This window comes from Lynx canadensis, chromosome A1 (assembly GCF_007474595.2).
Source record: "Lynx canadensis isolate LIC74 chromosome A1, mLynCan4.pri.v2, whole genome shotgun sequence".
Lineage (NCBI taxonomy): Eukaryota > Metazoa > Chordata > Mammalia > Carnivora > Felidae > Lynx > Lynx canadensis.
Genome location: NC_044303.2, coordinates 22221049 through 22247070, shown reverse-complemented (window position 1 = coordinate 22247070; position 26022 = coordinate 22221049). Strand labels below are relative to the sequence as shown.

At 40.8% G+C, this 26022-nt stretch overlaps 1 long non-coding RNA gene across 1 annotated transcript; it reads left to right on the top strand.

Annotated features, from left to right (window-relative positions):
• The first annotated feature begins 2838 nt into the window (after positions 1-2838).
• On the top strand, positions 2839-23623 carry LOC115526231. The gene is made up of 4 exons (XR_003972579.1): positions 2839-2849; positions 16108-16117; positions 18053-18057; positions 23349-23623. It is a non-coding gene; the product is annotated as an uncharacterized LOC115526231 (long non-coding RNA).
• The last annotated feature ends 2399 nt before the right edge of the window (positions 23624-26022 follow it).

Here is a 26022-nt window from a genome sequence, read left to right as displayed (position 1 = left end):
TGCTCCCCCCAGTCCCTAGCATGTGTGTCCCACAGAATACTAAATGAATATTGGTTGTGTGGCTCTAAGTTAGTCAAGGCAGTAGACTGAGCAGTGGAGAACAATCTGGAAAGCAGTGATAAAGGAGGCTTGGGTCTCAGTAATTCACAATGAAAACAGCAGGGGAATCCCATGAGCCTGAGGGAGTCGTGGTCTTACCATGGGCACAGAGGTTCTGATTCTACCCCTAAACTGCCCCTAACAAGAAGGTCAGAAGCAGGTCTTTATTTAAACCATCAATCAAGCTTACTCTCATGTGACCCTTCCACCATGGCTCCAAAACACTGGACCTGAGAACTGGTGACCAAGTCTGAGGATATGCAAATGAGCAAGAAAGTGACCCCCTTGCTTATGGCCTCTAAAAGATACTACTTTCAGGATCTCCAGGAAAAGATGAAGAAAGGACCCATTCCCTCTCACACAGCTAATAAATTCTCTTCTCTCTGGGAGCCACAGTTTTACATTCTTTGGAATATGTGATATGGCAAGAATAATAGTAACATCTTCCTACTGGAATCTCTTCAGTTCTGCACTTTTGCTGAATGCATGGTAAATATTTTCCCTTTATTCTCCCCTATCATTTTCTTAACTCAGATTTTTTTTTTTTAATTTTTTTTTTCAACGTTTATTTATTTTTGGGACAGAGAGAGACAGAGCATGAACGGGGGAGGGGCAGAGAGAGAGGGAGACACAGAACCGGAAACAGGCTCCAGGCTCCGAGCCATCAGCCCAGAGCCCGACGCGGGGCTCGAACTCACGGACCGCGAGATCGTGACCTGGCTGAAGTCGGACGCTTAACCGACTGTGCCACCCAGGCGCCCCCAGATTTTTTTTTAAATGAGAGAATAACACAAAATAATAGGCAGTAGATTGACATCATTTTATATCTAGATTCAGTTTCTTACATCACAAATCTTTCATCTTTAGAATGCTCTTTTTATTTGGGAAAGAAAGATTTAAACGACTCCACAAGAAATTGAATGGGCAAAAATTTGTGATTCTGTGAATTACATAGAGTGCATCAGTATATCCTTTCTCTTGAGTTCATTTTGAAGCTAGGTATGGGATTGAATACGATTATACTCTCCACATTTCTGGTTGGCATACTTCATCCAGACCCTTATCACACAGCATGGTATTGTCCCCTGATTTTCCAGCACCCCCACTGATAAAACAGCATGGATCATTTTTCCTGGCCCTGTAATGATTTTGCAGTAAAGGGCAGAATTGATTTCAGAGCTATGACTCAGGGCCTGGTAAAATATTGGCCAAGAAGTGGGTGTAAGCAGCACTGGCATTCTGGAGATTTCTATACCTTGTTAGCAGCTAAAAATACTCATGTAACCAATTATGCTAATTTAAAGAAAACATCTATGTTATTTGACTACTTACAGCTTTCTTCTTAGGAATCTTTAAAAGATTAAGTAGTTTGCTATTTTAATACTCTTCATTCAGCCATCCTGTAAGGAAGAAAGTTGGCTGGTCTAATTAATAAGGCCTTTTGTTTTGCAAGCCTACTATGCATCCGTTACTGTATAGGGATAAACAAAAGAAACAGTAATTAACTCACATCTTCCAGGATTCATAGTCTAGTATAAGGGGCTGGAATCAGCTTGTTCATTAAGAAAACACTCCAGGGGCGCCTGGGTGGCGCAGTCGGTTAAGCGTCCGACTTCAGCCAGGTCACGATCTCGCGGTCCGTGAGTTCGAGCCCCGCATCAGGCTCTGGGCTGATGGCTCAGAGCCTGGAGCCTGTTTCCGATTCTGTGTCTCCCTCTCTCTCTGCCCCTCCCCCGTTCATGCTCTGTCTCTCTCTGTCCCCAAAATGAATAAACGTTGAAAAAAAAAATTAAAAAAAAAAAAAAAAAAAAAAAACACTCCAAAGACTGGTCAAGGTGGCCAGTGCCACTGGGGCTCAGGAATGAAGGTGACTGTGTTCTGTGGTAAAGGAGGGGCAATGTAGTGAGGGAGAAGTTTCCACACCAGCTGAGCACAGGCCATGCTGGGTCACCCAGACCACTGGGGCTTTAGCCACAGGCATCTGTCACTGTTAGAGGGAGGATGGAGAGAGCTTTTTGCTGCACGGCCTCTAGCTCCTGGTTCTCCTTTTCTTCAATCTCGTGGATGGAGCAAATGCTTTTTGGCCTTGGGCTGTAACACTGAGTATGATTCAAGAACAACAAGTTGCTCCTCCCCCGCACCTCACTGCCCACATGTGAAGCCTCAGACACAGCACTAAACAGCCTCAGTGACCTGGCCCCAGCCTGCCTATCCAGATATTCTTCCCAACAACATCCCTCCATATCTTTGTGCACCTCAAAACCAACTTCTTGATACCTGTCCTGTGTCTCCTTAACCCTATGTTTTCAGGTTCTCTGTCCTCTCTACCCAGAAGAAACTTCCTTTCCATCTTTCCCTGTTGAAATCATACCTATCCTCAAAAACTCAACTGTAATATTTTCTTTACAAAGGTTTCCCGGGGCCTCTAAGCCCCAGACTGCCTGACCAAAATGAATCTCTCTCCAACTATTCCAATCACCTTTTGCTTATAGCATTTATCATACTCTTCATATTATACCTAGACTTGATTTCTCTGCAAACATCCTTCTCTCCCCACCAAACTCTTTGAGGAGCAAGGAAATGTGTTTTTCATCTCTGTCTGCCCCCAATTTCCTTGCATGTTTCTCCCATACAGTACTCAGTATTTGTTCCATGGCCCCAAATTAGTCAAGACAAGAGCCTGAGCAATGGGGAACAATCCAGAAAGGTGGTAAAGGAGGCTCTGGCTTTCAGCAACACGTTCAGAAGTGGTCTAATTTAAGATGTTGGTTGTCCAGATCTTTCCCACTAGCAATGATTCTTTTATATAAACAAATCATAGTTAAATGTAAACATGGCTTTGAAAATGCTTTAAATTTTCATTTGAAGCTAAACGTAGAACTGTCTGGTTTAATGTGACCCTTCCTCTTGAACATTACTCCACTCCCAGGTAGCAGACCCTAGCTCAACAATGTGCCTACCTCAGCGCCAAGCTTGGAAATGGCTCAGACGGGCAGGAATATGGCTCAGTGCCTCTCTCCTGGCCCCACCGGCTAACTGCTTGAGGTAAGAAGTAAAGATGGTTAAAAGAGTTTTTAAAAGAAAATAGTTTTTTAAAAAGGCGAAATGTAAGTAGTAATGATTTTCAGTAATATTCGATAAAACCTTGTATTAATAGAGCTACATAACAAACTATTTGGGGTTACAACAGCCCCTTTTGGAAGAAAAGTTTAACTACTTTAAGTAGCAATCTTTCTAAAATTAATTATAAACTGCTTTCTAAGACAGAGCACATGGAACTGAATTTAATCTCTTTTATAAATAACCCATTATAGTCATTATGAACATCAATGCAGTTAGTCGACTGTGCACAGCTGACCAAGGCATGCCAACTTCTTTGCATTTTCACTCAGTGTTCCTGGACAGCTATGATTAGAGCAGCTGAACCCACTGCTGGTTTTTCTGACTCCTTCCATACTTCCAGCATTCTAGCCTTTACTATTCCTAGTAAGTGTGCCTGAAATAGCCCCTAACTTCAGAGCCCTTCCCTACTCCCATCCCATATGACTGCCTCTGAATTGCTTTGTTAGAATGATGCCCATAATACCCAGAAAGAGTTGAGTGATTCTTCAGTACACAGAGAAACTTTGCAACAAAATTTTTGGCTACTCAGGAAACCTTTGTTCACTGGTTCTTGGTGTTCAGCTACGTTTTCAGATGACTGGAATTCAAGCAAACTGGAATATGGAAAGGCAAAGCTTACTTTGACATCATTAGTTAGGTTACCATATCTCATGATAGATAAGAAAGGAAATACTTTCTTTGATAATTCTTGATGAGGTTCATTTAGTACTGGGAAATCTTGTTTAAGAAAAAAAGTTTACATGCTGTTCCCTCTGCCTGAAAGGTTCTCTCTTTCTCTACCTAGCAAAATGCTACTTATCTTTTAAGTAGCTAAGTGTCCTCTTCTTTAGCACATCTCCCTTGATTCTCCCTGGCAAAATCAACCTTTCTACCCTTCAAACTCCCAAAGAGCAGAAGTATTTGACCAAATAGACTGTGAGCTATTTGAGGTTGGGAAGTATATTTTATTCATCTTTGGACACCCAGGACCTAATACAGGCACTGATATTTAGTGCTTAAAATATTTGTGAGTAAATGTATATATTTTTGATTATTCCATTTTGTGGCCATTTTAAGGTGTGAGAAAGATGTATAAATAGTTCAGAAGAGTACCAGGAAGAAATAGGTGTGAAAGGGGAATGGGCAAGTAAATCAGGGAATAGAAGAGAAAGAAAATACATGAATAGTGGGGGGGATATGTTGAGGCATACATGATTTGACAGCTTCTAGAGCATTGGATTTTCCACTCTTATTGACTTCCATTTGTTTAAGCACACATTTACTGGTCTAGTGTCTAGTTCCTTTTTTGCCTGTCTTTTGAGATGCTAATTAGCTTTCAAAACATTGTTCATAATCTCTAATTTTTCCTAAACTTAACTCTTTTTTTTTTAATGTTTATTTATTTTTGAGAGAAAGACAGAGCACAAGCAGGGGAGGGGGTGGGTGGAGGGGGGAAGGGTAGGGAGAAAAAGGGAAGGGGCAGAGAGAGAGGGGGACAGAGGATCCAAAGGGGACTCTGCGCTGACAGCAGAGAGCCCAATGCAGGGCTCAAACTCATGGAACCATGAGCTCATGACCTGAGCCAAACCTGGAAGCTTAACCAACTGAGCCACCCTCCTAACCTTAACTCTTAAAGCTTCGAGGCTATTTATCCCTCATGCCTCCTCTCCTGACTCAGAGTTTCAAGTCTCCAAACCCACTCCTTCTGTGTTATCATCAGAATAATTCGGCCAGAATGCCAGAAACATTTCTGTCATCAGAATATTTCAGATGGGGTGAGAAGTAGAAATTGCTTAAGGACTTGTGGCTTATCCTTGGTCAGAAGAAATTTGTTACCATCACCCAAGGAAATAAGTCTCACATAATTCTTTGGACTGTATAAGTTAGCCCTTTACTTGAGGAGAGGATAGAAAGGAAGAGTGTGGGGATGAAGTTGCAAAGAGCTTATTTCATATGATCTATAAAATCAAAAGGCAAACAGTAGGGAGTCACAGATAGCAATCTGGGATTTAAAGAAAGAAAATATCAAACTTATGAATTCCATGGTTTCAATCTAATTTATTCACCATGAACCAATCTTACCATTCATTAGCTTCACCCCAGAGACAAGACTGAATGTCAACTATTTTCCTGACCTATAAATAATAGGTGCCACTTGCTTAGACATGAAACTTAGTTAGGGCATAATAACAAAGTGAATCAATATGACTGTTACAGAGCTAAAAAATAAATAAAATAAAATAACACGCTAAGTCCTGAATCTTTGGGGAGAGGAAGATTCTCATTCCCTGATCTTTACAGAAAAAAAATTTGACAGGAAAATTGATAAATTATCTTTTAGCAGCACTAAGTTTGAACCAAAAAATAGTCTAAGAATGAGCAATAAAAATTCACACTCAATCATTTGTTTAACCTGAATGAATAGCTGGGAGCAATGATACTGCCTCATAGGTTAGTTAATGATGATGGTGTACAGGTAGGTGTGGCAAGACTGAGTTCTTGACAATGGAATGTGAGTGGAATGTGACAATGGAATGTGAGTAGAATGTGACAATGGAATGTGAGTAGAATGTGACAATGGAATGTGAGTAGAATATGAAAATGAAATGTGAGTAGAATGTGACAATGGAATGTGAGTAGCATGTGTGACATTTCCAAACCTGGCCCTAAAACTCCTGCCTTGCACACTCCTCCATGTCCTTTCCTCATTGCTACTTATGGGGAGGGAGAGGACTATGGTGACTTGGAAGTCACTTGTTCAGTATGGCAGAGCCTCTGTCAGCATGAGGCCCTGAATGACTGCCCCCACCAGCCAACCTGAAGTCTACATTCTGAGTTGTTCCGTGAGCAACAACTGAACTTTGAATTCTCTATGTTGCTACATTTTGGAGTTTTATTTGTTAGAGAAGCCTATATTGGTGTGTATGTGTGTGTGTGTGTGTGTGTGTGTGTGTGTATTATATGTGTGTATGTGTGTATTCCACCTTTATTTCGTATTTTAAAAGTTTTAATAAAAATAATACACTCATTAAAGAAAAAATAATATACAGTAAGTCAAAAAAAGGAAATAAAAATCTATAATCACTCAACATAATGAGATACACTGCAATAAAACAGGGATCACACACTTTATTTGTCATTTTGTAAGACATTTTCTTTCACTTAAAAAATATCATGGAGGCACCTGGGTGGCTCAGTTGGTTAAGTGTCCGACTTTGGCTCAGGTCATGATCTTGTTGTTTTCAAGTTCGAGCCCCACATCCGGCTCTCTGCTGTCAGTGCAGAGCCCACTTTGGATCCTTTGTCCCCCTCTCTCTCTGCCCCTCCCCCACTTATGTTTTCTCTCTCTCTCTTTCTCAAATAAACATAAAACATATCATAAAAGGGGCACCTGGGTGGTTCAGTCAGTTAAGCGTCCGACTTCGGCTCAGGTCATGATCTCACGGTCCATGAGTTCGAGCCCCACGTTGGGCTCTGTGCTGACAGCTCGGGGCCTGGAGCCTGTTTCGGATTCTGTGTCTCCCTCTCTCTCTGACCCTCCGCCATTCATGCTCTGTCTCTCTCTGTCTCAAAAATAAATAAGCGTTAAAAAAAATTTAAAAAATATATCATGAAAAAAAGTCTACTCAGAGGGCACCTGGGTGGCTCAGTCGGTTAAGCGTCCAACTTCAGCTCAGGTCATGATCTTGTGGTCTGTCAGTTGGAGCCCCACATTGGGCTCTGTGTTGACAGTCAGAGTCTAGAACCTGCTTCAGATTCTGTGTCTCCCTCGTTCTCTACCCCTCCCCCACTCACACTTTGTCTCTCAAAAATGAATAAATGTTAAAAAAAAAACAAAAAATAATAAAGTCTACTCAGAAGTCTTATGATCAAAAAATATATATATCTTGAACATCTTCCTTCTGTGTCATTAAGTGGTATTCTGCCACATTATTTTTAATCGATGCATGATAAAAGTTACACAGATCATTGGGAAATCACAGTCAAAAGAATAGCATTATTTCTGTTCACAAACAATTGAACCTAGAATATCTCTAAGCAATAGTTGTCCTCAGGATGCTTAGATCCTGGATTAATAAGTGACCACTTGGAAAATTATATTTGGTTCTAGTACACGGTTATTGAACCATTATGGTAGAAGTTAAGGTGCTATGACAACAATAACAAAAATCTTTGTCAGAATGCAGGAAACATTTCTGTCATCAGAATATTCAGATGGGGTAGGCAGGAGTAGTTGTTTAAGGACCATGACTTATCCTTGATCAGACGGAATTTGGTAGCACAGTCTGGCAAATTTGTGCCAGCTTGGCAGGTCTGCTCTCCCTCACAGGAACAAGGCAAGTCCAGGGCAAACAACTTTTTTTTTTTTTTTTTTTTTTTTTTTTTTTAAATTTTTTTTCAATGTTTATTTATTTTTGGGACAGAGAGAGACAGAGCATGAACGGGGGAGGGGCAGAGAGAGAGAGGGAGACACAGAATTGGAAACAGGCTCCAGGCTCTGAGCCATGAGCCCAGAGCCTGACGCGGGGCTCGAACTCACGGACCGCGAGATCGTGACCTGGCTGAAGTCGGACGCTTAACCGACTGCGCCACCCAGGCGCCCCGAGGGCAAACAACTTTTGATAGAAGTTGCAGACATCTCCTCTGCTTGCATGGCCTCGGTTAGAGCTCAGTTGCAAGTCCACATCTAGTTTCAAGGGCATCTAGAAAAGGAAGTCCAAGAAGAATAGCCTTGTATTCACCAAAAACTCCACAATATGGAAGAAGGAGAGGAAAAATGGGTGGGGAGCAGGTAGCAGTCTGCCCAAAGTTAGCACAGAGCACAGTGTTTGAGAACAGAAGTTCTGCCTCAGTGGCTTTTTCCCCCAAATGTTTACTTATTTATTTTGAGAGAGTGTGTGCAAGAGCAGGGAAGGAGCAGAAAAAGAGGGAAAGAGAGAATCCTAAGCAAGCTCTGTGCTGTCAGATGCAGGGTTCAATGCCATGAACCCTAAAACCTGAGCCAAAATCAAGAGTCAGACTCTTAATCGACTGAGTGACCCAGGCGCCTGCCTCAGTGGCTTTCTAATAGTGATTCACATCCTTGGCTAATTATTATTAAGCTTTCTGACCTAAGACTGTTATTTAACCTCAGTTTGCAAAATGGAGACATTAAAATTCACACATTTGTGGTGGGAATTAAATGACTTAACTTATATGTAGTGTTTATGAAATGTTAGCTATAAATACTTTATATCCAGAACCAACAGAAAATTGATAGCACGTGGCCAGAAGAGAAAAGTGAACATAATACTTGCAAGGAAGCAAACCATGAACTACACTGAATATGGTGTAGTGGTTAAAAGCATAACTCTGGAGCCAGACTGCCCATATTTGCCCCGGTGCTTCAGTTTCTTCATCTGGAAAGTGGGAATTACCATTAGTATCTACCTCAGAGGAATGTTGCAATGATTACATGAGTTAATTGGGAAGTATGTAGTGCAGAGCCTGGCACATAGCAAGCACTATATGAATGTTAGCTTCTACCCATCTTTAGTGTTGCCAAAGAAAAGTATCCAGGATTTTTACAAAATCCACATATTCACCGGAGTCCCCATAGATGACTTACACCACCACATATACTGACTATCACGTTAAATATCACACCATTTTCTGTTCTTATTCTCAAGTGCTAAAGTCTCTGTTCTTTCCAAAATCTACTGGTATTCTACAGCAGAACAGGTGGGAATACATCCATCACCCAAATTGGACAGGAATCACATCTTCACCCAACTTTAGTTCCTTTAGGAGAGTCATGCATGTTTCCATACATCTTCCTTGGCTCTGTAATACAGGCTTCTGAATGAACAAAACTGTTCTTCCAGGGAACGTATTTTCCCAAAGAATATCCCTATTGATTCTGAGACTTTGGGATTGAAAGTTCTTTTCAGAATCCAGAATTGAATTAGGCCTCATCCTTCTTTTCTATTATTTTTACTCACTGCATTCTTGAATAATGATAGATGCCAAAAAATAAAAATAAAAAAGTGCTTGAGAATGATGACAACACTTTAGCTGCAATTAAAGTTTTCCGTTTAAATTAATGGTAATTTGTAATCAGGAAAAAAAATCAATAAGGTAAGAATGCCTCCCTGAAAGTCAGATTCTATCAATCTATTTTATCTCTGCTAAATGTGATTCATTTGTGGACCATTTGCTTTTGTGGAGGGTTGCTTTACCAGAAAAGGTGCCATAAGTCAAAATTATGTAAGCTGAAAATGATTTTTCCCCAGATGCAAAGTGATATTCGGGTACTAAATTCCTAATCAAATGTTCAATGTCTAACTTTTTGTTAAAGCAGACCTAAAAACTATATTTAGTCAATTAGGAATCATATATTTAATATACGCTACAAAATATTTAATGTCATGTACCAAATTTTATCTTCTGCATAATTTCTGGCTTATTTCACTGTGTGAACCTAAAGGTTGAAGCAATACCTTCCTTGAATTTACAAGGGCTCTTTCTTTTCTAATGTTTTATTTTGAAACAATTTCAGAGTTACAAAAATGTTGCAAAAATCCTACATGTAGTGCCTATCCCTTTCATTCCTTTTCTCCTAATCGTATTATCTTATGTAATCACAGTACAATTGTTAAATCCAGAAAATTAACATCGATACAATAAAGCTAAGTAATCTGTAGATCTTATGTGAATGTCACCAGTTGTTCCATTAATGTTGTTTTTCTGGTCCAGGATCCAACCCAGGATCCACATTATATTTAATTGTCCTGTCTCCTAGTCTTTTCAGTTTGGAATAGCTACTCGGTCTTTTATAAACAGTACAGGCCAATTATTTTGTAGAATATCTCTCAGTTACAATTTGTCTAATTTTTTTCCTCATGATTAGTTGAGGTTATGCATTTTTGGCAAAAACACCACAGAAGTTCAACCATCTCAATGCATCACATTAGGGGGTACGTGATATCTGTTTTATCATGGTGAGGTTGATTTTGATCCCTTGATTGAAGGGATGTCTGCCAGATTTCTACTCTATAAATTTACTATTTTCCCCTGGTACCTGGGTTGCTCAGTCAGTTAAGTGTCCCACTTCAGTTCAGGGCTTGATCTCATGGTGCATGAGTTTGAGCCCCTTGGATCCTCTGTCCCCCTTGTCTCTGCCCCTCCCACACATGCTCTCTCTCTTTCTCCCTCTCTCTCTCAAAAATAAACAAACATTAAAATAACTTTTTAAATTTAAAGTTACTATTTTCCCTTTATAATTAATAATATCTTGGTGGGGATATATTTTAAAACTATGCAAATACCTGTTTCTCACGATATCTTCAACCACTAGTTTTGGCATCCATTGATGGCACCTGTAGCAACTATTATGGTTATATTTTCCAGAGAGTGATGTTTCTATTTCCATCATTCATTCCAGTTTTAAATTGGCATTCCACTGTTAGGAAGTATAGTCCTTTCTCATTATTATTATTTAGTTATTTATTTACATTAATATGGACTCTTGGATATTTATTTTACGCTATGGGTTATTTATTATTTTGTTGTTATTGTCATTATTTATTTTGTTTTTCAGAGTGTTTCAGATTTGGCCAAGGGAGCTCCAGAAGGGCTTAAGGGTTTCACAACTGTCTCTGAGGAGACTTACAGAGGACACATTAAAGCCACCTAAGGGCTTTCGAGAAAGCTGATCAGGGGATGTGTTTTGTCATTCTCTTATTCATTGTAATAATTTCCTGTAGCAAGCACGGTATTAGAGGTGAAGCTTTGGACTCTGTTCAAAGTTGCCCAAAAGACATTCACTTACATGCTTACTGCCATAGGTCCAAGAAGTATTAACATGAGTTAATATCCTTTGGAGTTTCTCCATTCTAACATACAAAATTTCATCCCTTTTGGGAAGTCAAATTTCTCCCTTCTTGTTCTTCTCTCCAGAGTGTCATTATAAACTCCTCCCCAAAGGAAAGGAGCATTGCCAATCTGATTAGAGACTGAATACCGATTGGGCTATGTTTTACTACAGGGCAAGCTTTCTATGCCTCATAAAAGACACAGCCGTGCCCTCCTTCTTCCCTTGCTGCTCCTGTGGTGTAAGCTAGCCTGCAAGGCTTGCCTCTGGAGCAAGACCTCTCTCAGGTCCATTCTTTTCTATTTTAGATAGCCACAGACACTGCCTTTCTATTGTCAAGAAGAAATGAATCAAAAGCTTTGGTGGAGCTTCCCAGCCTAAGCCACATTCGAAAATACAGCTTTTTACTGGAAAACTCTGTTTTGGAGAGTATTTGGTGCTTATTCCCCTGTTAGTAAGCAGTACTTTATCTCTCTTTGGGCGATTGCCTGGACAATGCAAGCTCTTGGGGAAGGAGTGTGATGAGTGGGGAAAAAGCAAGCTCAAAATCCCAACGTCCTTGAATAGATATGCAATCACCCTGTGCAGCTCCATTTCTCATCCCTCCAGTCACTTGCTCATCACAGATTACCATGCTGACAAGCCTCACCAGCAGAGCAGATGCATCAGCCAATCCTAACAGAGAGGGAAAACTCATTGCCTGGTCTATGGATCAGCCATGCAGAATCTTCTGCTAAAAGTGCAGATTTTTAGGCCTTGCCCCAAATGGAGTAATCAGGATGGTAGGTTCCAGGAGTCTACATTTTTATTTTATTTTTTTAAATGTTTTATTTTATTTTTGAGAGAGAGAGAGAGAGAGACCGCAACTGGGGGAGGGGTAGAGGGAGAGGGGGACAGCGGATCTGAAGCGGGCTTTGTGCTGACAGCAGTGAGCCCAATGTGGGGCTCCAACTTAGGAGATCATGACACAACCCTAAGTCAGACACTCAAATTACTGAGCCACCCAGGTGCCCTAGGAGTCTACATTTTTAAAAAGCAGGTACCCAAATGATTTCTGTGCGCATTAATTTTGAGAATCATAGTTCTGTTGATAGGGCTCAAATTTAAATCATCTTCTTGAGAATGGGTGGTCCAGTCAGTACTGTGAGGTACCTCAGGTCTCCTCAGCCTGTCTTCTTTCTTGCTAATCAGGCTGGCATAATCCCTGTTCTTTATGTCGCTTCCCAATGTGTAGTATTCCCTACCACCAGTGTAAATTTGTCTAAAAGACTAGATTTCCTAACCAAAGCCCTCCCCTTTTTTAACAGCTTCTTGCCCTGCCTCATACTTTACCTGATTCTTGGTTGAAGGCATGACATTAAACCACAAGTCTCTTGGGGACTGGATCCTACCCCCTGTCTGATGTGCTACAGCCTATAAACAGATCTTCCTGAATTGTACCACACAGACTGCCTGACTCCCAAGCCGTCCACCATTTCATGAATTTCTCCTGTGCTAATGCATACCTATAACTCAATATTTCAGGACACCATCTTCAGATCTGGAACTAGAGCCCTAAACCTTCCTCAATGTACCTGGGCAATTCTGAAGACCTTCTAAAGACAACCTCCCTGCCACTGCTGTTGCCCCAACCTTTCTTGTCCCTGCTTTAACCTGCTTTCCACCAGACCCATTTGGCTGAGATCACAATCTGCTTTTTGCCCTCCCTCCAAATATACATAGAAGAAACAGACCAAACTCTGACATGTGGGATATTTTTGACCTACTTTCAACCAAGCTTGTTTAAGGCGGGGGCCAAGTCACATTATTTTTTTTTTTATAATCCCATGGTGTAATCCCTATATCCCATAGTATAATCTCTATAATCCCCAAGCATCCTGCCTTGAAATTTGTAATATTAAACTGTATTAAGAGGTTCCAGTTCCAGGTAAGATGGAGTAAGCATGCTATCCGTCTTTCAGAGTAAATACAGCTTTGGTATGCAGGGGGCAGCAATTTGAGGATTCTGTAAAGTAAATAGTAGTAGGCAGATTACGGAAGGAGATAGATTTGAAAATACCATTAGATTTATAGTGAGTGTACTATTTCCCCCGCACCCCCACCTCCAGTCTCCTCTGGCCTGGACTCAAGGTAGCCCCAAATCTAGATGTGGGTACTGGCATGGACCAAGAGAGCTCCAAAGAAGCCCTGTGGTTCAGGCTCAAGAAGGGGTAGGGGTCTCTTGACAGTGACAGCAGAGATAGTAGGGGTTTGCAATGCCTAGTATATAGTTGGTATTGAAATGACTAATAACAAGGGCACCTGGGTAGCTCAGCTGGTTGAGAGTCCAACTCTTGATTTCAGCTCAGGTCATCATCTCACAGTTTCTGAGATCTAGCCTCACGTCATGCTCTGCACTGAGCATAAAGCCTGCTTGGGATTCTCTCTCTCCCTCTCTCTCTCTCTGCCCCTATCCCACTCACACATGTGCTCGTGCTCTCTCTCTCTCTCTCTCAAAATAAATAAATAAACTTTTTAAAAGAAAGAAATGACTAATAATAATAATGATAATAATAAATTACTGATAAAAGTAATAGCTAGTATTGGTTATGTGTCAAGAATGCTTAAACACTTTGTTTATTCTTATAAAAATGCCAGAAAGGAGATATTATTATCCTATTTCATCAGTCTGCAAACTTTTTCTGTAAAGGTAAGATAGTAAGTATGTTATTTACTTTTTTAAAATTTTAATTTAAATCCTAGTTAGTTCACATACAGGGCAATATTGGTTTCAGGAGTAGGAGTCAAGTGCCCTCCTTAATGCCCATCACCCAAGGTAGTAAATATTTCAGGCTTTGTCCCTGTTGTAACTACTCTACTGTTGTGCTACCAAAGCAACCATAGATAATATGTAAATAAATGACATGGCTGTGTTCCAATTAAACTTTGCTTCTAAAAATAGGCAACAGGATTGGTTTGGGCCACAGGCCATATCACTGACCCTTTTTGTAATTTGAAGATGGGGAATTGAAATCCAGGGAAGTTAAGTAACTTGCCTAGGATCACAGAGCTGATAAGTGACAGCATCTAGGTTCAAAGCTGGTTCTTGGGTCTGATTCTTAATCACTATGCCACACTGATATTTTTGAGTCAATGAATGAGATGACAGAGATGGACCCAAGCAATACCTTTGTCATGAAAAATTTCAGAGTCCATGGGTAAATGCTGAATGTCAGAATGTGCCAAAGAAGATAAAATTACAATTCTGAATGAAATTGTGTTAGTTTCCTATTGCTGCAGTAACACATTGCCACAAACTTAGTGGCTCAAAACAATATAAATTTATGATCTTGAAGTTCTGGAGGTCAAAGGTCAGGCATCACTCTCATTATGCTCAAAAGGTGTTGGCTAGGCCTGCATTCATTCTAGAGGATCTAGAGGAGAATCTATTTCCTCGTCTTTTTTCTACTTCTAGAAGCTCCCTGAATCCCTTGGCTGTGGCCCTTCTCTATCCCCAAAATCACCAGCACAGCACCTCCAAATCTCTCTCCCTCTCTGATTGACCCTCCTACTTCTCTCTAATAAAATCCTGGTGAGTACACTGACCCATCTGGATAACCCAGGATATCTCTTCAGCCTAGGATCCTTGATTTACTCACATCTGTAAAGTCTCATTTACCATGTAAGGTAACATCCACAGGTTTCAGGGATTAAGACAGGACATCTTTGAGGGCCTATTTTTTTCTGCTTACCACAAAGACTTTCAAGACAAATAGTACTGACCCAGCAGGTTTTCTCTACTGTCTGCTCATCACACCTTTTGCAATTTGAGTGAAAGGAGACGTGACACTACACTGTGCCATCATGCCTTTATGCTTAAGTATGCTCAGCACAAGCTATAGTCAGAGGAGAAATAAATAAAACACTTTGGGACCTGAGATAAAGCCAAAATAAAAGAGTGGATCACATTATCCAGGTCTAACCACCAAAATAAACGAAAACGTAAGCCCTTTAAAAAAAAAATGGTGATGTTAACATTTTATTTTTCTCAGCAAAAATCTCAGCTCTGACATTTTGCTGATATCTAAAGGCCATCAATTTTAGTTTGAGTTTTCAGGGAAGCAGATGTTAAGACAGAATTAGAGATGCAAATATTTATTGGAGGAGATGCTTGTGAAGGATTAGGGGGCAAGGGAGCAGGATGAGGCTGAGAGACACTGTAAAAGAAAAGGAGGAAGCAGGGAGTATTGTGAAGAAAGAGCCTTAGCTTAGTACAGCTTTGGGGAAGTCTCAGCTGGGCCAACAGGGAGCTCCAGAGAAAAGAATGCTCTTGAGAAAAGTGACCAGACTCTATTTCACAACTGTGCTTAGGCATTGGCTAGGAGCAAGCCAAGAAGAACCTGAATTCGGTAGGAATGCTGCAGCAGATCCCAAAGGTGGCAAAGCTGGAGGCTCTTAGCTAGTACCTTTTTTCATAGTAAGGTTTCTCTTGGGGCACCTGGGTTGCTCAGTTGGTTGCGCCACCGGCTCTTGATTTCCACTCAGGTCATGATCTCATAGTTTGTGGGTTCGAGCTCCACATCAGGCTCTGTGCTGACAGTGCAGGACCTGCTGGGGATTCTTTCTCCCCGCCTCTCCCTGCCTTTATCTCTCTCTCTCTCTCAAAGATAAATAAACATTTTTTTAAAAAAAAATAAGTTTTCTCTTGAAGGTAGATCTGAACGACATGCCTCCACCACCACCATAATACATCCCAACTTTGTTGCTATGATAATCATGAAAGAAATGTTCCTATCGTCAAGTCTAAACAGTCTGTAAGGCGTATATTGTAGCTTCTTTCCTTTAAATAATTGTTTTTTTTAATTTAATGAGCTGGTTCTTTTAGAACCTTCTTTATGAGTTTCTTTGTAAATAAGTTTATTTCCTTCTTAAATGGTTTTGTCTCAGGATTTTCCTTTTATATGTGTTATGGTAATGAAGAGGGGTGGGAGGGAGAGAAGAATCTAAGAAGAAAATATGAAAATATTGCAATAAAAGAAGGAAATTTTCACTTATTTGAGCTGAGTTTGTTACAGTGCTGTTCCCGTAATGGCATCCTACCCACAAGGCCATCGTGCATCCCTACGGATCTATGAGCTGAACAAACTGTCATCTTGACTTCATTCCAGGACTCCAAGAGGCAGCAGGTCCATAGGGGTTCCTGGTGAATATGTATTTATGCTCCAGCTTTTTCTAAAGAGGATTTGAGGAGTGGACAAAACTTCAGAATATAAATAACTTTTAAACGAAAAATGGTCTGCAAATGTAAGCTGATTGTCTACAAGACTGCCCTGCCCCCACGCACTTCAGATGCCAGTTGCAAGCCCAGGTTGTTACCAGGGCTTCTGGTGGACCAATTACAGATTGGAGGTTCCTAAGAACCCCCCCTCCTCAGGTCCATTAATTTGCCAGAGCAGCTCATAGAACTCAGAGATTACCAGTTTATTATAAAAGGATACAACTTGGAATAATCAGCCTGTACAGATACACAGAGAAGGCATGGGGAATGAGGGAGGAGCTTTCACAGTCCTGTTGATTCACTCTCCCAGCACCTCTACTTCCATGTTCACCAACTGGAAGCTCTTCAAACCCTGTCTTTTTGGGGTTTTATGGAACCTTCATTGTATAGACATGGTTGAGGTAATCATTGGCCATTGGTGGTTGAACTCAGTCTCCAGCCCCTTTCTCCTCCCAGGAGGTTGGAGGTCAGAGAGTGAGACTGAGAGTTCTAACCCTCTAATCACAGGGTTGGTCCTCCTGGCAACCAGCCCCCATCCTTAGGTGGGGTCCAAAGTCACCTCATTAACATAAAATATAACATTTTTACTGTTCTCAACACTTAGGAAATTCCAAGGATGTTAGGAACTCTGTGCCAGAAATGGGGAGGAAGACCAACTACATAGTTCTCATTATAAATCACAATATAACAGCATACCACAACTGGCAAGATCTGCCAAGCAAAAGGTAGTTTTAGAAAAAATGATGATGCTAGCAAGAGCTTCTAATGTTTGAAGGCTTGCTGGGCTCAAGCACTTTCTTACACATTTTTATTTAATCTTCATATTGAAGAAAATGAGGCTCCAGTTGCCCAACTAAGCAACTTTCCAAGGTCACGCAGTTAGTAAGAGGAAAACCTGAAATTTGAATTCAAGTGTGTCTTCTCAAGAACCCTGGCTCTTACGTCAAACACATCTTGATATTCTGAATACGACACTGGAGGGCACCTGTTCCCATGGATGGGGTTGCAAAGAGCCTCATCTCTCATCCAGTGTGTAGTAGTCAGTAAACCATGTGTTCGTCAATTGAAATCTACTTATTCAGAACTATAAGGAAAGCGGGGGGGGGGGGGGGGAGATTAGGAATCACAGGCTATAACACTTAACCAATGCGGTGGGGCACCGAATGAAGGAGTTTAATAGAAAGACATGGTAAGAAGGATTAAGAGGAGAGAGTAACTGACATCCTTATTTGGATGCAGTGTTAAGAACAAAGCACTCATTTTACTCCCTCAATCACTGCATCACATGTTGAACACTTGGAGGACCTAAAACTTGAAGTTTCCCCACTCCAGGTACGCTGTTCTCTAGGAGAGAAGTGTGGCAAAGGAACTTCAACTTGCAACTTACTATCTGCTTACTATCCAGAGATTTCTCTAGCTCTACTCAAACATCCCAGCACAATGTGACAGCACCCAGCCACGGGGATCTCAACAGAGCCCAGACAGGATAGAAAAGGGTACAAATCCAGGTGTGGTTCCACTCACTAAACTGTGTGCTCTAGTCAGAGCTCTATCAGCCTCAGAGGAAAGGTGTCTTTTTTTTTCTAATTGGTCTACCCAGAGGGTGTATGTTTTTTTGAATTCAGGTCAAACCTAGCTACTCCCCTGCTTGACGACTCAATTTTTTCTTTGCCTTACCAGATGAGATTTTTATCTATCCTGTATTTTCTTAAACCTTTCTCTGGGAGTGGAATGAGCTAGAGATGTGGTTTGCTTATGTTGTTACTTTGATTATTTATTAACAGCCTTAGTAAAGAAAGACCTTGGTAGAATCTCTAGAAATCCTATTGACGTCTCTGAAAAATACATTAAATGGTTACTGGTAGGTCAAAAAGGTATGTGGTTAGATTTCTAACAGAATTAGAAAGAAACAAGAAAGTTTTTGAGCAATGATCTACCTACTTAAGAATACAAAATCTCTGAGAGAGAACCACTCTTCACTGCAGAGATGCGCTTCAATGTTTAACAGACTTCTTACCAGCAGGGGGTACTGAAAAAATGTTTTTCAAAAATAATTATGACACTTCTACCATTTTCAAGGATCCATGTACCAGAAACACAGAAAGTCCACAGTTGGCCTTACACAGATGTGGCCTCACAGTGGACACCCAATGACTATATGAATCAATGACCCAGGCCCTACTTCAGTCTTTTAAGACACTTGCCATATTGCCTTGTTCAAGACAATATTTACTGATTTTGATTGATTAGATCCCTCCTCTCGTAATATCCAGTCTAGATCTAATTACTTAACTCAATAAATATTAATTGCCTTAAACTATCAAATTACAACAAAATTTCATCATTCTACAAGGCACCCAGATATGGCACTGAAATGTTTAAAAACAGAGACAGATGGTTCAACACATTTATTTGATAAGAAGAATTTATCCTTCTCTCTCTCTGCTTGCTGATCCTTTATCTCATCACCAGAGGAATATGGAAGTTTATGCTTGGGCCCAACTCAACTCCATTTCACCTGTACTGTACAGCCAAGTCCATAAACAATGCTACTATCAATCAAAGACCCTTAGTCACAGCAGGAGAACACTAATTCTGCAGGAAGGACTCTCAGAAGCCACACTCAACACACAAAGGACAGACAGGCTGGAGTGAGGTTCCTCAGATTTCCACTGGGTTAGTTTAGCTTTAACCTATTTCACTACCACTTGGTCAGCCCACTTCTTTTTTGGCCTGATGCTCTTAGTTCTTTTTGCTGGATTCCAAATCCCTGGTCACGGCTGGAGAAGCTTGGTCCACAAAGACTCGTTTTTTCCTAGATACTGCATCCAGAAGGACTTCAACAGTCTTTGCAATGTCGTTTCCCTCTCTAAAGGGAATCATTTTAACCACTCAATAAATAATTGTAAAGCATACAATATGTAACTTGAAAAACAAAGTCACAGTAGAAGGGAAAGTCAGAGAATATAGAAATATAATGTGTAGGAATGCTACAAACAAATATAAAGCACTGTACAAAAGTGAAGGAAGAGTGTCTATTTTAGAAGAGGTTAAGAAGGAAGATCTCTTTGACAATGTGACATTTGAGCAGATAGCTGAAGGGCTGAGAAAGTACGCCAAAGGGCTGTTGGAAGGTGGAAAAACATTCCAAGCAAAGAACAGTAGATGCAAAGGCCCTGAGGCAAAAATGGGCTTGTTAACGTCAAGGAACAATCAGGAGACCAGCAAGAATGGGAGGGGAGTAATTTAGTGAAAGAGCTGTAGGAGATAAGGTCAAAGAGGTAACAGAGGGCCAGTGACTTTTACTCTGAAGAAGATGGGAAGCCACTGGGGGATTTTGAGAAGAGAAAAGATATAGCCTGACTTAGATTTTAAAAGAAACTTTAGGTTTTAAAAACTACTGTGTTGAGAATAGACTGGAACAAGGGGCTGTGGGGAGGTGGCAAGAGTAATAGTAGGAAGGCCAGTTAGGGGAAACTTGCAACAACCCAGGAAAGGGCTCGTGGTGGTTTAGACCAGAGTGACAGCAGTTGAGGTAATGAAGTGGTCAAATTCTGAATTTGTCTGGAAGAGGGCACCAACTGGATTTACTGATAGACTCGATGTGAGGTATGAGATGAAGAAAGACTTAAAGATGACTTCATGTTTGGAGCCTGAGCAACCAGAAGGATGGAGAAAGACCAAGATTGAGTGTTGAAATAAGAAGTTAAGTTTTGTACATGTTCAATGTAACATGCCCATTAGTCATTCAAGGGGAGGTGTTGAATAAGGGAACAAAGAAATGGTCTGCTGGAAGCCACTAAAAACTGTTTCATGGAGGAGGTAGCATCGTTTCCAAATGTTGCTGGAAAGATAAGTAAAATAAGGACTGAGAATTAATTGGTCTTCAGGTTTGGCAATTTATTGGTCATGAATGGTCTTTACAAGAACTGTTCCAGTGGAAGTCATGGGGCAAAATCCTGACTGAGATGGATTAAAAAAAGAATGGAAGACGGGGAAATAGAGACAGTGAGTGGAGACAACTCTGCCGAATGGTTGCTGAAAATGGGAGCAGAGAAATGTAGTTGGAGGGGATGTGGAGGTTGCAGGAGAATTATTTTGGTGGAAGACACAAACTTCTTTGCATGCTAATGAGAATGATCCAGTGAAAAGGGGAAAATTGATGATGCATGAGGGAAGGTGGAGATTTCTGGAGCAATATCCTGGAGCAGGATTGAGGGGATTAGGTCTTCGTGCAGCTGGTAGGTTGGCCTAGATAGAAGTTCCAGCTGGGCTCTTTTCTTCTCACTCTGAGAATAGATAGGAATCTCTTAGTGAAACACTTCAACTGTCTTTCTTCACCCACCCACCCACGTCCAACCAGTTTCTTCCTATCTGCCCACAGCAACTCAGACATGTAACCTCCTTTCCCTCCCATTTTTAGCTTAGGACCTTGTTGATTTTCCTTGATTTCAACCAGTTTTCTCCATCGTGATTCCCTTGCTTCACTAGTTTATTCGCTCAGCAAACATTTAATGTGCCAGGCATTGAGCTTGTTGCTAAAGATACAAGGGTGTGTAAGACCCAGTTCCCACCTTTGAAATTCTCACCAGCTAGTAAAGGAAGAAAACAGTAAAACAATAATTATGGTAGAGTGTGATGTGTATTAAAATAGAGCCTGAAGCTCAGTATAATGGGAGGAACATGGAACAAATCTGAGGAAGCAGCTATGAATTCTATCTTCATGGAGGAGTCAAGCAAGATATGACAGAGGAGGTGACATTTGGTAATTTGAGTGGCACAAGAATGCGTGCTGGACCTCAGGGACAAGTGATTGTTCACTTCAGATTATGACTCCTTGTTTTTGCTTTCTTCCCTTTCTTCCCATTAATCACTCCCATATTTCTCTCCCTCATGAACATTCACTTTGAGGTGTTTGATATTTTTCCTTGAATCTATAGGCATCTGTGTAAATTTTGGAGTGTTATTTTGTGTGTGTACATGTTTATAATTTACATAAATAGCATTCTGTTAAAGAGTTATTCTGTTTTTGTACTTTTTTTACCCAACTATGTGTTTTTAAGACCTATCGGTAATGTTCGATGGTCCATCTAGGACACTGCTTCTAATTGTTGCATATGTTCAGCCATTTATCTATCATTTCCCTGTAGGACAGTTTGCTTCCAACTCCTCACTATCTACAACAACAGTGCTGTAAATAGTCCCATAACTGTCCCTCACTGACTTCTACACAGAGTTCCCTGGACCATACAGTCAGAAGTGAACCGCAGTGTCATAAGACATATGCATACTTAATTTCACTAAAAACTTTCAAGCTGCTCTCCAGAGCAGCTATAGCAGGATCAACCCACCAAGAGTGCTCAATGGCCTCCGTTGCTCTGTACCTCTGTCAGCATTTGCTATCACCCATTTTTTAATTTCTGCCAAAACATTCAATGAAAAGTGGTATTTCATTGTGGTGTTGATTTGTATTTTTGTGATTATCAGTGAGATTGAACCCCTCTTTGTATACCTGTCATCCAGTTGCTTTTCTACTTCGGTTCCTATCCTTTGTCCATTTTTCAATTGTCTTTCTTATGGTTAGCAAATTATAATTCATTGATGAGTTTTGAGATGACATTTGCCTTCTCTTGGTTTGGCATCAGTCTGTTAAATCTGTCAAAGTGGTCCTGTGTTAAATAGAAATCTGTAGTTTTCACAGAGTCAGATACATCAGATTTTTGCCTTGTGATTTAGGTGTGTGTGTATCACAAAGATATTCTCGTACATGTTCTTTTATTAAGTTAGTAGATTTATCTTCTGGAGGGCATCTTGTCTGTTGAGTAAGCTAGGGGTCCAAGAAGGTGACAGCTGAGCTTGAAGGGTATCTATTCATGTGCATTTCTAGCTCTCCAATTCCCACTATCCCTAAGTCATTGAAAATAATTATCATCCTAGAATTGATCTATCAAGAAGGAAGTTAAAGTGAAGATATCTTCATACAAACAAAACAGAGTTTGTCGCCAACAGGTGCTCATGGAAAGAAATGCTGAAGGATGCACTTCAGGCCAAAAGAAAGTGACTGCAAATGGAAGAAATGAAGAGCACTGAAAACAGTATATATGTGGGTAAATATAAATGAGAATCATGTAAGACAATAATATTATCATATAATGTTTAAAACAAAGCAAGAATTAAAATATTTAATATCTGTATCATATGCCATCCCAAGAAGTAGTTTGGATTTTAACCCCAGAGCAATGGGAAGACATTTGGTAATATTTCCTTTAAAAATAGTATTTAGGGGCGCCTGGGTGGCTCAGTCAGTTGAGCGTCCGACTTCAGCTCAGGTCACGATCTCGCGGTCCGTGAGTTCGAGCCCCATGTCAGGCTCTGGGCTGATGGCTCGGAGCCTGGAGCCTGCTTCCGATTCTGTGTCTCCCTCTCTCTCTGCCCCTCCCCCGTTCATGCTCTGTCTCTCTCTGTCTCAACAATAAATAAACGTAAAAAAAAAATAAGATAAAATAAAATTAAATTAAAATTAAAATAGTATTTACTTGGGGAGCCTGGGTGGCTCAGTCAGTTGAGCGTCCGACTTCGGCTCAGGTCATGATCTCACAGCCCCTGAGTTCCAGCCCCGCGTCGGACTCTGTGCTGACAGCTCAGAGCCTGGAGCCTGCTTTGATTCTGTGTCTGTCTCTCTCTCTGCCCCTCCCTTGCTCATGCACTGTCTCTCTGTGTCTCAAAAATAAATAAACATTCAAAACATTTTTTTTAAATAAATAAAAATAGTGTTTATTCGACAGGTCTTGGAGCAGCTACTATATACCGGAGGCTCTGTGGCTGCCTCAGAACAAGGCACGCACAGACATCACTTCCCTATTTCAATCAGAATTGGCAAAGGAATGGGGGATGTAGGTTTTTGGGTAGGGCCAATTGGCAGGTAGCAGTGTGGGGAACTGGGGTTACAAAAATGCTGCAGTGTAAGTAAATGAATTATAAGACCCATCCAGTGGCAGAGCTCTGCAGCGCATTAAAAAGGCCTGGAGTGGATGTGAGGGCGATCTGGCTGCGACATCTGTCACCCCATTGATCGCCAGGGTTGATTCGGCTGATCTGGCCGGCTAGGCGTGTGTCCCCCTCCTCCCTCACCGCTCCATGTGCTTCCCTCCCGAAGCTGTGCGCTTGGTCGAAGAGGACGACCTTCCCCGATAGAGGAGGACCGTTCTTCGGTCAAGGGTATACGAGTAGCTGCGCTCCCCTGCTAGAACCTCCAAACAAGCTCTCAAGGTCCATTTGTAGGAGAACGTAGGGTAGTCAAGCTTCCAAGACTCCAGACACATCCAAATGAGGCGATGCACGTGGCAGTCTGCCTTTCTGAAAAAAAAAAAAAAAAAAAGCCTGGAGTAGAGTGAGGCAAGCAAGGTACCAGGGGTCAAAGTTTAACAAGACACTTACTCTTAGGCTCGTGCAAGTGCAGGGTCCACACCTGAGAAAAATAAATTTTTCTTGTAAATGACAACTTTATTAAGATACAATTTGCATATCATAAAGTTCATCCTTTTAAAATGTGAGCTTTGATTTTTAGTATATTCACAGAGTTGTGCCTCCATCACCACTAACTACAGAGCATTTTTATTACCCCAAAAAGAAACCCCATTCTTTTTTTAATTTTTTTTTTTTAGTTTATTTATTTATTTTGAAAGAGAGGGAGAAAGAGAGAGAGAGAGAGTGCATGCACACCGTGTGCACACAAGCAGGGGAGGCGCAGAGAGAGAAGGAGAGACAGAATCCCAAGCAGGCTCCACACCCAATGCGGGGCTTGAACTCATGAACTGTGAGATCGTGACCTGAGCTGAGATAAAGAGTCGGACACTTAACCGACTGAGCCACCCAGGCGCCCCAAGAAAACCCATTCTCATCAGCAGTCACTCCATTCTATCCACCACCCCCCAAATCCCTGACAATCATTCATCTGTTTTCTGTCTCTACGGATTTGCTTAACTGGGTATTTCATATGAATGGAACCAGACAATACGTCTGGCCTCTTTCACTTAGCATGTTTTCAAGGTCCATCCATGTTGTAGCATGTATAAATACTTCATTCCTTTTCATTGCTAAATAATGTTCCATTTTATAGATATACCTTTTGTTTGTCCATTCATCAGTTAATGGACACTTGGATTGTTTCCACTTTTGGGGTACTATGAGTAATACTGCTATGAACATTCAGGTACAAGTTGTTTTTTTCTTTTAATTTTTTTTTTCAACGTTTATTTATTTTTGGGACAGAGAGAGACAGAGCATGAACGGGGGAGGGGCAGAGAGAGAGGGAGACACAGAATCGGAAACAGGCTCCAGGCTCTGAACCATCAGCCCAGAGCCTGACGCGGGGCTCCAACTCACGGACCGCGAGATCGTGACCTGGCTGAAGTCGGACGCTCAACCGACTGCGCCACCCAGGCGCCCCCAGGTACAAGTTTTTATGTGGACATTTGTTTCCAGTCGCCTTGGGTATACACCTAGGGTCATGTGGTAACTATGTTTACCTTTCTTAAGAACTGCTAAAGTGTTTTCCAAAGCATCTGTACCACTTTGCATTCCTACCAGCAATATATGAGGATTCCGATTTCTCTACATCTCCACCAACACTTGTTATTTTCCTTCTTTTTCATGACTTCGTGTGGAGTATTATCTTGTTATGGTTTTGGTTTATGTTTCCCTAATGACCAAGGATGTTGAGCACCTTTTCATGTTCATCTTTCAACCCACTTATCACTCCAACCATAACCTTGGAATGGAAAGAAATGAGGGAATTAGAGTATCTCTTCCTCAATAATGTAGGAGACTCTGGGCATACCTGTCCTCTGTATCTCCCACACCCAAGAGGTGCTTAACTTCTCCTAATAGGAGAAGTTCAGAATTCATACGTTTTGCTAATTTGGAATCAATCATTTTGAAACTTTGGTCATAGGCTCTGGCTTACTTCAAAGTCACCCTGTAATGTAATTTACTTTATAGGAGAAGGCTCAGGATTTTTTTGAAAACAGCTTGTCCAGAAAAACACTTAGAAAGGATTCCTCTTTAACAGCCTTTTTTGGCATAGTTAAACCACCTTGTTTTCACACAAAGCCTTCAGACAAAGAAGAATACACTCAGGCTTTTGTTTTTGTTTTCCTGGGTTGAGCTTAAATGTCAAATATTCTCCACACAGACGAAAACACTTGCCAGACTATCAGGCTAGCACAGCTAAACTCAAATGTTCACATGTGATTTATTTGGTAGTAGAGTAAATTACACAACTTGTTTATATCAGCCTTGTCAACGGCAAAATGAAGCCATTTACCCAAAAGCCATATTGACAGAGGATGTTTCTGTGACACAGGACTGAAATCTGACTCAAAGATATCAAGAAACACCATCTGTGTTATGATTTATGACAATGCTAAAGAAAAAGGCTGTTAGTCTACTTTGGAAATACTAAACACATTAAGGCCTAAATTTGCTACTGCATCTGATTATTTAAATGCATTTTAAACATATCTGCCTTCAAAATGCATTGCAGTTTCAGGGAAAAAAATATTTTTCTTAGGTCTGATTTGTTTTGAATGAGGACAATCATGGGAAAGTTAGACATCAGCCTATTAAAACTTAAGCCAACATTTAGAACAGTTTAATTACAGAGAATCCTTGCAATTAGACCCTGTAGGAAACTTATCCCAACTAAAATGCT